Here is a 14,826-nt window from a genome sequence, read left to right as displayed (position 1 = left end):
GGCCTTTTTAGTTAAGATCAAAGGTCTGTTGTTAATAGATGCTGTTCTTAACTTTTAAAGATTTTCTTGGCCTTTTGGCCAAGATCAAAGTGTAGTATCTTTCCGGCAGATACTGCAGCAAAGACCATATGTGGGGGCAACCTCACATATAAGACCTTGGTCAATGTAGGGGCAACCCTTCATACCAATTGTCACTATCCAGATCCCCTACTCCTTGGGGAGTTGGTCCCCATTTCCCCTTCACTCCTCACTTTAAAAATCGGCCTTGTACCTAATTTGCTCGGTGGGGGAGCAAATAAATACAGCTTTTCTTGGCCTTTTGGCCCAGATCAAAGTGTAGTATCTGTTCTTACTACATGCTGTACTTATTGTGATATAAAGTGGGGGATCACTTTTCTCTATTAATTTAATGTAAAATGATCACCCACTTTAAAACCAGTCAGTCTCAAAGCCATTCAAGTCATTCTCCACATCATTCAAGTTGTTTTTGAAGGATTCCAGTTATTTTTTTAAGCATTCAAGTCATTCTTAAGTTCATTAAAGTCATTCTGTCATTTACTTTTTATTTATTTAAGTCATTTCAGCCCATTTTTCGGTCATTTTAGTTTATCTTTAAGAATTTCATGTCAATCCTACATTCACGCATTCATTCATTACACGAGAGCATGCGACTAATGGCTATCGGCCTTGTTATAAAGAACATATTTTTAATAAAGTTTAAGCGATTAATGTGAAATCGTCAGCATTACAAGGCTGGTCTCGTAAGTTTGAATTATTGTGGAGTTATCAGTCATTGCATTTTTTTTATTTTTATTTTTTTTTAAGATGACACTAGACTTTTGCTTAGTCATAACATTTGATTTTCTTATTTAAAATAAAACTTCTGGATCAATTTAGATTATTTTTAGAATATGATATCTTCGTTCCATGATGGGTACGTACATCATGAAGATTTGTCTGTTTTTGTTCTATGCTTTATCAAATACACGACCATAACAATGGCTTTATAAATACCATTTACGATTCTGTGCGACAATTATTTGGAAAGTAAAAAATTTAGCAATTAAAAATTTCACGTGATGTGAGTAATTGAAGAACTAATATGTAATATGAGGAAGAAAATAGAAAACTGGAGAGAAAGGGGGGGGGAGCGAAGAGCAACAAATAAGGCAAGAAGGAATGAGAGCGAAAGGTTGGTAAAGAGGAATAAAAAAAATGAAGGAGAAAATGAGAAGAGGGAAGTAACAAGGAAAGGAAAAGAAAGAGAGAGAGAGAGCAATAAAGGACGACACAGATAGAGAGAGAGAGAGCAACGAAGGACGACACAGATAGAGAGAGAGAGAGCAACGAAGGACGACACAGATAGAGAGAGAGAGAGCAACGAAGGACGACACAGATAGAGAGAGAGAGAGCAACGAAGGACGACACAGATAGAGAGAGAGAGAGCAACAGAGGACGACACAGATAGAGAGAGAGAGAGCAACGAAGGACGACACAGATAGATAGAGAGAGAGCAACGAAGGACGACACAGATAGATAGAGAGAGAGAGAGAGAGCAACGAAGGATGACACAGAGAGAGAGAGAGCAACGAAGGACGACACAGAGAGAGAGAGAGCAACGAAGGACGACACAGAGAGAGAGAGAGCAACGAAGGACGACACAGAGAGAGAGAGAGCAACGAAGGACGACACAGAGAGAGAGAGAGCAACGAAGGACGACACAGAGAGAGAGAGAGAGAGCAACGAAGGACGACACAGAGAGAGAGAGAGAGAGCAACGAAGGACGACACAGAGAGAGAGAGAGAGAGCAACGAAGGACGACACAGAGAGAGAGAGAGAGAGCAACGAAGGACGACACAGAGAGAGAGAGAGAGAGCAACGAAGGACGACACAGAGAGAGAGAGAGCAACGAAGGACGACACAGAGAGAGAGAGAGAGAGAGCAACGAAGGACGACACAGAGAGAGAGAGAGAGAGCAACGAAGGACGACACAGAGAGAGAGAGAGAGAGCAACGAAGGACGACACAGAGAGAGAGAGAGAGAGCAACGAAGGACGACACAGAGAGAGAGAGAGAGAGCAACGAAGGACGACACAGAGAGAGAGAGAGAGAGCAACGAAGGACGACACAGAGAGAGAGAGAGAGAGCAACGAAGGACGACACAGAGAGAGAGAGAGAGAGCAACGAAGGACGACACAGAGAGAGAGAGAGAGAGCAACGAAGGACGACACAGAGAGAGAGAGAGAGAGCAACGAAGGACGACACAGAGAGAGAGAGAGAGAGCAACGAAGGACGACACAGAGAGAGAGAGAGAGAGCAACGAAGGACGACACAGAGAGAGAGAGAGCAACGAAGGACGACACAGAGAGAGAGAGAGCAACGAAGGACGACACAGAGAGAGAGAGAGAGAGCAACGAAGGACGACACAGAGAGAGAGAGAGAGAGCAACGAAGGACGACACAGAGAGAGAGAGAGAGAGCAACGAAGGACGACACAGAGAGAGAGAGAGAGAGCAACGAAGGACGACACAGAGAGAGAGAGAGAGAGCAACGAAGGACGACACAGAGAGAGAGAGAGAGAGCAACGAAGGACGACACAGAGAGAGAGAGAGAGAGCAACGAAGGACGACACAGAGAGAGAGAGAGAGAGAGCAACGAAGGACGACACAGAGAGAGAGAGAGAGAGCAACGAAGGACGACACAGAGAGAGAGAGAGAGAGCAACGAAGGACGACACAGAGAGAGAGAGAGCAACGAAGGACGACACAGAGAGAGAGAGAGAGAGCAACGAAGGACGACACAGAGAGAGAGAGAGAGAGCAACGAAGGACGACACAGAGAGAGAGAGAGAGAGCAACGAAGGACGACACAGAGAGAGAGAGAGAGAGCAACGAAGGACGACACAGAGAGAGAGAGAGAGAGCAACGAAGGACGACACAGAGAGAGAGAGAGAGAGCAACGAAGGACGACACAGAGAGAGAGAGAGAGAGCAACGAAGGACGACACAGAGAGAGAGAGAGAGAGCAACGAAGGACGACATAGAGAGAGAGAGAGCAACGAAGGACGACATAGAGAGAGAGAGAGCAACGAAGGACGACACAGAGAGAGAGAGAGCAACGAAGGACGACACAGAGAGAGAGAGCAACGAAGGACGACACAGAGAGAGAGAGCAACGAAGGACGACACAGAGAGAGAGAGAGCAACGAAGGACGACACAGAGAGAGAGAGCAACGAAGGACGACACAGAGAGAGAGAGCATAGAAGGACGACACAGAGAGAGAGAGAAAACAAAAGGAAGGACGACAGAGAGAGAGAGAGAGAGAAAAAGGAAGGACGAGAGAGAGGAAGGCCGACAGAGAGAGAGCAAAAGGAAGGCCGACAGAAAGAGAGAGAGAGAGCAAAAAGAAGGACGACAGAGAGAGAGAGAGAGAGAGAGCAAAAGGAAGGACGACAGAGAGAGAGAGAGAGAGCAAAAGGAAGGACGACAGAGAGAGAGAGAGAGAGCAAAAGGAAGGACGACAGAGAGAGAGAGAGAGAGCAAAAGGAAGGACGACAGAGAGAGAGAGAGAGAGCAAAAGGAAGGACGACAGAGAGAGAGAGAGAGAGAGAGAGAGAGAGAGATAGAGAGAAAGGAAGGACGACACAGAGAGAGAGAGAGAGAGAGAGAGAAAGGAAGGACGACAGAGAGAGAGAGAGAGAGAAAAAGGAAGGACGACACAGAGAGAGAGAGAGAAAAAGGAAGGACGACACAGAGAGAGAGAGAGAGAGAGAGAGAGAAAAAGGAAGGACGACAGAGAGAGAGAGAGAGAGAGAGAGAGAGAAAAAGGAAGGACGACACAGAGAGAGAGAGAGAGAAAAAGGAAGGACGACAAAGAGAGAGAGAGAGAGAGAAAAAGGAAGGACGACACAGAGAGAGAAAAAGGAAGGACGACACAGAGAGAGAGAGAGAGAGAGAGAGAAAAAGGAAGGACGACAGAGAGAGAGAGAGAGAGAAAAAAAGGAAGGACGACACAGAGAGAGAGAGAGAGAAAAAGGAAGGACGACACAGAGAGAGAGAGAGAGAAAAAGGAAGGACGACACAGAGAGAGAGAGAGAGAGAAAGGAAGGACGACACAGAGAGAGAGAGAGAGAAAAAGGAAGGACGACAAAGAGAGAGAGAGAGAAAAAGGAAGGACGACAAAGAGAGAGAGAGAGAGAGAAAAAGGAAGGACGACAAAGAGAGAGAGAGAGAGAGAGAGAGAGAGAGAGAAAGGAAGGACGACAAAGAGAGAGAGAGAGAGAGAGAGAAAAAGGAAGGACGACAAAGAGAGAGAGAGAGAGAGAAAAAGGAAGGACGACAAAGAGAGAGAGAGAGAGAGAGAAAAAGGAAGGACGACAAAGAGAGAGAGAGAGAGAGAGAGAGAGAAAAAGGAAGGACGACAAAGAGAGAGAGAGAGAGAGAGAAAAAGGAAGGACGACAAAGAGAGAGAGAGAGAAAAAGGAAGGACGACAAAGAGAGAGAGAGAGAGAGAGAAAAAGGAAGGACGACAAAGAGAGAGAGAGAAAAAGGAAGGACGACAGAGAGAGAGAGAAAAAGGAAGGACGACAAAGAGAGAGAGAGAAAAAGGAAGGACGACAAAGAGAGAGAGAGAAAAAGGAAGGACGACAAAGAGAGAGAGAGAAAAAGGAAGGACGACAAAGAGAGAGAGAGAAAAAGGAAGGACGACAAAGAGAGAGAGAGAAAAAGGAAGGACGACAAAGAGAGAGAGAGAAAAAAGAAGGACGACAAAGAGAGAGAGAGAAAAAGGAAAGACGACAAAGAGAGAGAGAGAGAAAAAGGAAGGACGACAAAGAGAGAGAGAGAGAGAGAGAAAAAGGAAGGACGACAAAGAGAGAGAGAGAAAAAGGAATGACGACAAAGAGAGAGAGAGAAAAAGGAAGGACGACAAAGAGAGAGAGAGAAAAAGGAAGGACGACAAAGAGAGAGAGAGAAAAAGGAAGGACGACAAAGAGAGAGAGAGAAAAAGGAAGGACGACAAAGAGAGAGAGAGAAAAAGGAAGGACGACAAAGAGAGAGAGAGAAAAAGGAAGGACGACAAAGAGAGAGAGAGAAAAAGGAAGGACGACAAAGAGAGAGAGAAAAAAAGGAAGGACGACAAAGAGAGAGAGAGAAAAATGAAGGACGACAAAGAGAGAGAGAGAAAAAGGAAGGACGACAAAGAGAGAGAGAGAAAAAGGAAGGACGACAAAGAGAGAGAGAGAAAAAGGAAGGACGACAAAGAGAGAGAGAGAAAAAGGAAGGACGACAAAGAGAGAGAGAGAGAAAAAGGAAGGACGACAAAGAGAGAGAGAGAGAAAAAGGAAGGACGACAAAGAGAGAGAGAGAGAAAAAGGAAGGACGACAAAGAGAGAGAGAGAGAAAAAGGAAGGACGACAAAGAGAGAGAGAGAAAAAGGAAGGACGACAAAGAGAGAGAGAAAAAGGAAGGACGACAAAGAGAGAGAGAGAAAAAGGAAGGACGACAAAGAGAGAGAGAGAAAAAGGAAGGACGACAAAGAGAGAGAGAGAAAAAGGAAGGACGACAAAGAGAGAGAGAAAAAGGAAGGACGACAAAGAGAGAGAGAAAAAGGAAGGACGACAAAGAGAGAGAGAAAAAGGAAGGACGACAAAGAGAGAGAGAGAAAAAGGAAGGACGACAAAGAGAGAGAGAGAAAAAGGAAGGACGACAAAGAGAGAGAGAGAAAAAGGAAGGACGACAAAGAGAGAGAGAGAAAAATGAAGGACGACAAAGAGAGAGAGAGAAAAATGAAGGACGACAAAGAGAGAGAGAAAAAGGAAGGACGACAAAGAGAGAGAGAGAAAAAGGAAGGACGACAAAGAGAGAGAGAGAAAAAGGAAGGACGACAAAGAGAGAGAGAGAGAAAAAGGAAGGACAACAAAGAGAAAGAGAGAGAAAAAGGAAGGACGACAAAGAGAGAGAGAGAGAGAAAAAGGAAGGACGACAAAGAGAGAGAGAGAGAGAGAAAAAGGAAGGACGACAAAGAGAGAGAGAGAGAGAAAAAGGAAGGACGACAAAGAGAGAGGGAGAAAAAGGAAGGACGACAAAGAGAGAGAGAAAAAGGAAGGACGACAAAGAGAGAGAGAGAGAAAAAGGAAGGACGACAAAGAGAGAGAGAGAAAAAGGAAGGACGACAAAGAGAGAGAGAGAAAAAGGAAGGACGACAAAGAGAGAGAGAGAAAAAGGAAGGACGACAAAGAGAGAGAGAGAGAAAAAGGAAGGACGACAAAGAGAGAGAGAAAAAGGAAGGACGACAAAGAGAGAGAGAGAAAAAGGAAGGACGACAAAGAGAGAGAGAGAAAAAGGAAGGACGACAAAGAGAGAGAGAGAAAAAGGAAGGACGACAAAGAGAGAGAGAGAAAAAGGAAGGACGACAAAGAGAGAGAGAGAAAAAGGAAGGACCACAAAGAGAGAGAGAGAAAAAGGAAGGACCACAAAGAGAGAGAGAGAAAAAGGAAGGACCACAAAGAGAGAGAGAGAAAAAGGAAGGACCACAAAGAGAGAGAGAGAAAAAGGGAGGACCACAAAGAGAGGGAGAGAAAAAGGGAGGACCACAAAGAGAGAGAGAGAAAAAGGAAGGACGACAAAGAGAGAGAGAGAAAAAGGAAGGACGACAAAGAGAGAGAGAGAAAAAGGAAGGACGACAAAGAGAGAGAGAGAAAAAGGAAGGACGACAAAGAGAGAGAGAGAAAAAGGAAGGACGACAAAGAGAGAGAGAGAAAAAGGAAGGGCGACAAAGAGAGAGAGAGAAGAAGGAAGGGCGACAAAGAGAGAGAGAGAAAAAGGAAGGGCGACAAAGAGAGAGAGAGAGAAAAAGGAAGGGCGACAAAGAGAGAAAGAGAAAAAGGAAGGGCGACAAAGAGAGAGAGAAAAAAAGGAAGGGCGACAAAGAGAGAGAGAAAAAAAGGAAGGGCGACAAAGAGAGAGAGAGAGAAAAAGGAAGGACGACAGAGAGAGAGAGAGAAAAAGGAAGGACGACACAGAGAGAGAGAGAGAAAAAGGAAGGACGACACAGAGAGAGAGAGAGAGAGAGAGAGAAAAAGGAAGGACAACACAGAGAGAGAGAGAGAGAGAGAGAAAAAGGAAGGACGACACAGAGAGAGAGAGAGAGAGAAAGGAAGGACGACACAGAGAGAGAGAGAGAGAGAGAGAAAAAGGAAGGACGACACAGAGAGAGAGAGAGAGAGAAAAAGGAAGGACGACAAAGAGAGAGAGAGAGAGAGAAAAAGGAAGGACGACAAAAAGAGAGAGAGAGAAAAAGGAAGGACGACAAAGAGAGAGAGAGAGAAAAAGGAAGGACGACAAAGAGAGAGAGAGAGAAAAAGGAAGGACGACAAAGAGAGAGAGAGAGAAAAAGGAAGGACGACAAAGAGAGAGAGAGAAAAAGGAAGGACGACAAAGAGAGAGAGAGAAAAAGGAAGGACGACAAAGAGAGAGAGAGAGAAAAAGGAAGGACGACAAAGAGAGAGAGAGAAAAAAAGGAAGGACGACAAAGAGAGAGAGAGAGAAAAAGGAAGGACGACAAAGAGAGAGAGAAAAAGGAAGGACGAGAAAGAGAGAGAGAAAAAGGAAGGACGACAAAGAGAGAGAGAAAAAGGAAGGACGACAAAGAGAGAGAGAAAAAGGAAGGACGACAAAGAGAGAGAGAAAACGGAAGGACGACAAAGAGAGAGAGAAAAAGGAAGGACGACAAAGAGAGAGAGAAAAAGGAAGGACGACAAAGAGAGAGAGAGAGAAAAAGGAAGGACGACAAAGAGAGAGAGAGAGAAAAAGGAAGGACGACAAAGAGAGAGAGAGAAAAAGGAAGGACGACAAAGAGAGAGAGAGAAAAAGGAAGGACGACAAAGAGAGAGAGAGAAAAAGGAAGGACGACAAAGAGAGAGAGAGAAAAAGGAAGGACGACAAAGAGAGAGAGAGAAAAAGGAAGGACGACAAAGAGAGAGAGAAAAAGGAAGGACGACAAAGAGAGAGAGAGAAAAAGGAAGGACGACAAAGAGAGAGAGAGAAAAAGGAAGGACGACAAAGAGAGAGAGAGAAAAAGGAAGGACGACAAAGAGAGAGAGAGAAAAAGGAAGGACGACAAAGAGAGAGAGAGAAAAAGGAAGGACGACAAAGAGAGAGAGAGAAAAAGGAAGGACGACAAAGAGAGAGAGAGAAAAAGGAAGGACGACAAAGAGAGAGAGAGAAAAAGGAAGGACGACAAAGAGAGAGAGAGAAAAAGGAAGGACGACAAAGAGAGAGAGAGAAAAAGGAAGGACGACAAAGAGAGAGAGAGAAAAAGGAAGGACGACAAAGAGAGAGAGAGAGAAAAAGGAAGGACGACAAAGCGAGAGAGAGAAAAAGGAAGGACGACAAAGAGAGAGAGAGAAAAAGGAAGGACGACAAAGAGAGAGAGAGAAAAAGGAAGGACGACAAAGAGAGAGAGAAAAAGGAAGGACGACAAAGAGAGAGAGAAAAAGGAAGGACGACAAAGAGAGAGAGAAAAAGGAAGGACGACAAAGAGAGAGAGAAAAAGGAAGGACGACAAAGAGAGAGAGAAAAAGGAAGGACGACAAAGAGAGAGAGAAAAAGGAAGGACGACAAAGAGAGAGAGAAAAAGGAAGGACGACAAAGAGAGAGAGAAAAAGGAAGGACGACAAAGAGAGAGAGAAAAAGGAAGGACGACAAAGAGAGAGAGAAAAAGGAAGGACGACAAAGAGAGAGAGAAAAAGGAAGGACGACAAAGAGAGAGAAAAAGGAAGGGCGACAAAGAGAGAGAAAAAGGAAGGGCGACAAAGAGAGAGAGAAAAGGGAAGGACGACAAAGACAGAGAGAAAAGGGAAGGACGACAAAGAGAGAGAGAAAAGGGAAGGACGACAAAGAGAGAGAAAAAGGAAGGACGACAAAGAGAGAGAAAAAGGAAGGACGACAAAGAGAGAGAAAAAGGAAGGACAACAAAGAGAGGGAGAAAAAGGAAGGACGACAAAGAGAGGGAGAAAAAGGAAGGACGACAAAGAGAGGGAGAAAAAGGAAGGACGACAAAGAGAGAGATGGAGAAAAAGGAAGGACGACAGAGAGAGAGAGAGAAAAAAAAAGAAAGGACGGCAAAGAGAGAGCGGGAGAAAAAGGAAGGACGACAAAGAGAGAGAGAGAGAGAAAAAGTAAGGACGACAAAAGAGAGAGAAAGGAAGGACAACAGAGAAAGAGGAAAAGGAAAAACGAGAAAACGAAAATGGAGTAACAAAGAAAAAAAAATCCAAAAACAAATGGTTTCAAACAGAAAACGCGTAATAATCATGCGTTTACTGCTTATTAAGACAATTTTTCGAAAATTATCCTAGAGTCACGTGTTATTTTTCAAATATAAATCCAACAGGGGACGAAAGCATGTAACGAGGGATGGGGAAGCAGTACGACCTCAACATCATTTTATATTAACACGAGAAACAAAATGTGCGCGTTTTCTTTTCTTCTGGGGTCAAATAATGTCAGAGTTGTGAACGGAATTTGAGTGAAAAATTGTCAAAACAACAATTGCCAATTGTCACTTGTGCAAATACTAACTTTAAACCTTGTGTTGCGATCAGAATTGATTTGGACTATTCGGACTACTGTTCTAATTTTATGTTATTTCTCACAACGTTTCGGTCGAGGTAAACTTCGACCTTCTGTGGGCGAGTCTCACTGAACTCTGGAAAATGCACATATATATTAATCTACGAGAGTAGTTTGTTCTCGTTCTGGCAGCCATGACCGAGTAGAAGTTTCAGTAATTTGTACTTGTATTATTAGTATTATCAGTAGATATGCAGAGGTTTAAGTAAAATTAAATCTCTTTGCCCCAAACAAAATAATTTTTAAAAAGAACGATACAAAATGGCACCTTTTCTTTTTAACAAAAACAAGGTGAATAAACAAAGGTCCGATCAGTGAAAGCTCTTATTTTAAAGTTTGTGTTTTATCTGGCAAAGTTCGACTTACTTAAAAGTCCCATGAGGAAATTAATTCGTGAGGAAAGTAATTCGTTGTTATTAATTAGAAAATGTGCGGAATGGATGGATGGATGTGTGTGTGTGTGTGTGTGTGTGTGTGTGTGTGTGTGTGTGTGTGTGTGTGTGTGTGTGTGTGTGTCTGCATAAGTGATTTTTGAGTGTCCGCGTGACGTGTGTAATCATGGTGTTGACGGCTTCGGCAGCGACGATGTTATGAAGACGAGAGGCATGTTCTCGTGTGTCGTCGAAGCGAGAAGAAAGAAAAAAGGCGGAAGTGACTGAATGAACGAAATGAATTCCTTGAATTAATTCTAGAAGACTGTTTGGTGCGTTTTTATACATTTTGGGCCGGCTCCAAAAACAAGATTACTACTGCTGATATTTTGGTTTTTGGAAAAGCGTTAAAAAGACAATCTTCGAATTTTCTCATTGGTCACTTGTGTCACGCGATACTGTTGCCAACTACGTCCGCCAGAAATATGTTCATTTTACTTTTGTTGTTGTGAGAAAAATGTGTGGGCGTATTTGAAATTGTGCCGTTGCTGGAAGAACTTATTTTTTGTGCAAAATGCGCGAAGAAATTGAAATGAATAAAGGTTAATTTATTTGCGCGCGCGCGTGCGTGCGTGCGACTGCACAGTAACTGAGGATTGAACCATCAACCTCCAGAAGACTCATAGTGCAACGGATAAAAGTGCGATAAAACCGCAGTTTAGTGGTCTGAGCATGATACGGTGAAAAATTGTGAACATATGATAAATATTGGGGTTTTTTTTGTTTTTTTTTTTTATTTTATTAAATATTAATCTACGAGAAATCATTTCAAGTTAAAATCTATTTAGTATTGCGATTGTAGTCTTAAGAAAAACACGTTTCAAATGTGTACATATGCTAAAATAATCGTCATTACATCTTCTGCTTGTATAACGAATCCATTGTTTTATTTTCTAGCGATTATTTCAGTCTATGTACACATTTTAAGCGTGTTCTTCTAAGACTAAATTTCTTATTTTAGCTGCCGATAATTGGATTAATCCTGTAACGACTAAATTACCAAGTGATTCAAACGAGCGCTAAAAAGCAAATGACTTTAATTGCTTCCCTTTTTTTTTTCTTTTTTTTTTTCTCCGCTTTGTTAACACTCACACTCGCTCTCTTGATAAAGTCGGTTTTCACAGATACGTGAATATTTTCCAACCAAGCTAGCTGTCGAATTTCTTCATTTTTCCCCCCCTATCGACCACCATATTATTGCCTAGCAACTTATAAAAAGTGAATATTTACAATGAAATAAAGACCATTTAAGATTAAACACAAAACACAGAGTCCGATAGGTAGAAGAGTAACTTTTATTGGTCATAGTAACATTTATTCATTGTATATTTTTTAACCCCCCCCCCCTCCTTTTTTTATGTTGGCTTCACTCCACTCTCGAGTTATTATTGATTAACTATTTTACTAGGGGGTAATTTCGTTTTTAAAATTTTAGATTTACATGGCATCGACATTACAAGTGAACGGGGTTAACTTAACCCAGTTCACTAAATAATAGAGACACGCTAGTGCGTTTCCTTAAAAAGAAATTGGCATTTCGCCAATGCGTGTCTGGGGGAAACAAAACAAAGCTTAGCTTTCTTAGGGAACACCTTTTCTCTAGTAAAATAATAATTAAAAAAAAAAATAGATAGAAAGGGCCGGGTATTTGGAGGAAGTGAAAGAGGAAAGGGTAAGAAGCAATTGGCTTAAGTAACGTCTGCTCTTACTCACCAATATATTTAAGGATCTCCACACAAAACTCGACTGTTCCATTTTTTAGCCTCATTAGGACTTGCAAAGAGAATACTTACTATAAAGGCGGAAATGAGTGGGGGAGTAGGAGGAGAAAAAAAGGAGGGCATAAATATTCTGGATATTTATCGCTCTCCAACCGTGAGATGTCACACAAGGGCCGGAAATTGGAATTGAAGAGCCAGTATCCCCCCTCCAAGGAGGAGGAGGAGCACTGCCTGCAAAAAATGCATGGACAGCCCCATCGGCATTCCTCGGTATAGTGATTAGCAATAAACTAATTCTTTCTCAAAGAGATAAGGCAAAGCCTAGAAGAGTGAACCTCCTAGAACTACACAGAACCAGTAACATCCCACAGTGAACAGGAAAAAAAGCCATTTCAGAATTGGTATAGACTTGATTTTAGTGCTGAGAAAAAGAGAAAAAAAAGGAAGTTCGCTGGAAACCTAACAGAATAAATGATCATGTGTTCTGTTCAAAATCATCGTTTAATTTCCAGAAAATGTTGACTTGGAGAAAATGGTATTCTGCTTTAATTAAATGACGAACCTCGCGGCATCTCGTTGGTAATGTTTGTAGAAATAATTCTGCTGTTCTAACGAAAGCAACAGGAAACAAATAAAAATTAAAACAAATTTCTAGTGTTTAGTAAATCATGTTTTAAATCGTGTGGACAGTGTTGTGGCTTTACAGGCAGGAAGTAATCAAGACAAAACACATTGGTATAATTAACAAGAAGTATATTAGCAAAATTATGTTACAGAAGTGCACGTCATGATTCTGGGGCCATAACTGCCACAAACCGCTGGTATTTACTTCCTTACCACGACAGGAAGAGGCGACACTTAGGGAGAGTCAAGTCAGCACACCTAAAGAAAAAAAAACACTCTGGCCTATTAAAAATTACCTAAGTAGCCTTGTTAGTATTCCCCGATCAGGGCGTCTCAGGCAGTAAGCAATAAGCTTGCTCCACTGAAAAGCCTGAAGGCAAGGCCTGGGAGAATGAACTCCCTTGAACTACCCAGAATGACTGCCTTAGCCCACTAGATAAAACGCCACCGAAATGACCCAGTTTCTGCCAGAATGATTACGAGATTGGAACCTCAACTTGCATGCATCTGTAGTCTCAACCCGATACCAAATTAGAGGCATGATTTACAGTATTTACTACCTTCCCCTCCCCTAACAAGAAGATGTGACACAAGGTCGGAAGAGTCAAGCCAGCACTCAAAAACAAGGAGCACTCTTTTAAAAATTGCCTGGATAGCCTTGTCGGCATTTCTCAGTCAAGGCGCCTCAGGAAGTAAACTTACTCCACTTAAAAGACGGAATACAAGAGCTGGGAAGGTTGACCTAGGATGCTCCATACCGTCAGATAAAAGGCCACTGAAATGAACTTTTTTTTTTGCCAGACTGGTTATCAAAATTTGAATCTTGACTGGCATGTATCTGTGATTTTGACTATAAGCCAAAGGAATGATGCAAATTGGTGTCACAACGTTTAGATCTAACAATATTGTCTGCGAATAAGTCTATTATTGCTGAAATGGGCAGTCATCCGCATAACACAAATGGGAAATGCAATCGTAATCGATTCCTATTTATGATTGTGGATGAACGTAAAAAGTTATTAGCTTGTATAAAGCTATTCTTTTTCTTTCTCCCTTCGTTTAGCTACACTTTCTTTTTACCATTCCAGAAAGTAGGAATTTCACATACAGGTGCCAAACAACATTTTTGACTAATGGAAATGATTTCCGCTCATTTGAAACTACAGAATTAATGGGCTAGTGTGAAAAGTCAAACCAAAGCAAGACGAATAATAAAAATTCAAGGACAACAGTTATAGTTTGGCTAAAACCCAAAAGAGGACCAAAACGCAGGATGACAAAAGGAATATCTAACTCACTCGCACGTGCGCGCGCGCACACACACACACACACACACACACACACACACACACACACACACACACACACACAATGTCACATCCATAAAGTTCTCACATATAGATATACACACTTTGATAGTATCCAGTTCATGACTCGATCCCTGGCAACTTCACAAGCTAAAAAGAGATAGATAGCGATAACTAAAGAGAGATAATAGGCAGAGAAAAAGAGGAAGAGAGGGCAGAGAGCAAAAGAGGAAGAGAGGGCAGAGAGCAAAAGAGGAAGAGAGGGCAGAGAGCAAAAGAGGAGGAGAGGGCAGAGAGCAAAAGAGGGAGAGTGAGGAGAAAGGAAAGGAGGAGGAGGGAGAAAGCAAAAGACGAGGAGGGGGAGAAAAAGAAAATGAGGTTTTACAAAAATGTTATATTTTTCTAAATTTAAAACAGATCATGTAATGTGTAATTATGAAAGTTACGTTTATGCGAGGAACACACACACACACACACACACACACACACACGTTGTCTCAGTTTTATCAAGATAAAGACAGTGATTTAGCTGTTTTTATTTATTTTTCCTTATTCTAGTTTGTTTTTGTGGAGACCTTTGGATTTTAATGGCTCCGCCATTTGAAAGGCGGACGGTGACAATCATTTCTCTCCCTTAAAAGCAACATTTAGTATAAGTGTTGTAAACATCCCCCCCAAACACACACTTTTTTTCTGTTGATGTCCTCCTTTTTGGCAACTAATGCCATCCCTACCTCACCCCCCCCCTCACTCCTAGAAAAAAAAAAAAAAAAAAACTGTTACACCTAAACTTGGTCATTACATTTAAATCTGCTCATCACTTTAAAACGAAAAAAAAAAATGTCTGAACTGCTTTCACATAATTTGTCAGTTGATGTCCTTCATGTGTTAAAAAAATCTCTTCCGTTGCATAAATGTCTGGCAATGTTATACATTAAGTAAAAGTAGGTCACCCACTGTAAATCGAATTTATTTCACCTGCACGTCGTGTGCAATTCAACAAATACAGTTTCACCACTCACTCCTACATACACAAGGACAAAGACACAAGGTCTCTTTTTTTTAATGTTAAGAAAATCCAGATCTAAAAAATGGGGCTCTCGCTCTGTATTGGAG

The 14,826-nt window shown here is 42.1% G+C and overlaps 1 protein-coding gene and 1 pseudogene across 1 annotated transcript in view; one reads left to right on the top strand and one right to left on the bottom strand.

The window, feature by feature from the left end:
* Positions 1 to 14,826, bottom strand: part of LOC145252765 (uncharacterized) — a 187,258-nt gene that overhangs the window by 154,764 nt on the left and 17,668 nt on the right. The gene's annotated exons all lie outside the window — the stretch shown is intronic.
* Positions 304 to 429, top strand: LOC145252966 (U2 spliceosomal RNA; annotated as a pseudogene).

Source organism: Euprymna scolopes, chromosome 29 (genome assembly GCF_053919585.1).
Source record: "Euprymna scolopes isolate OS-2025 chromosome 29, ASM5391958v1, whole genome shotgun sequence".
Classification (NCBI taxonomy): domain Eukaryota; kingdom Metazoa; phylum Mollusca; class Cephalopoda; order Sepiida; family Sepiolidae; genus Euprymna; species Euprymna scolopes.
Note: the sequence above shows the minus strand (reverse complement) of the source record. Positions and strands in the feature narration are given on the sequence as shown.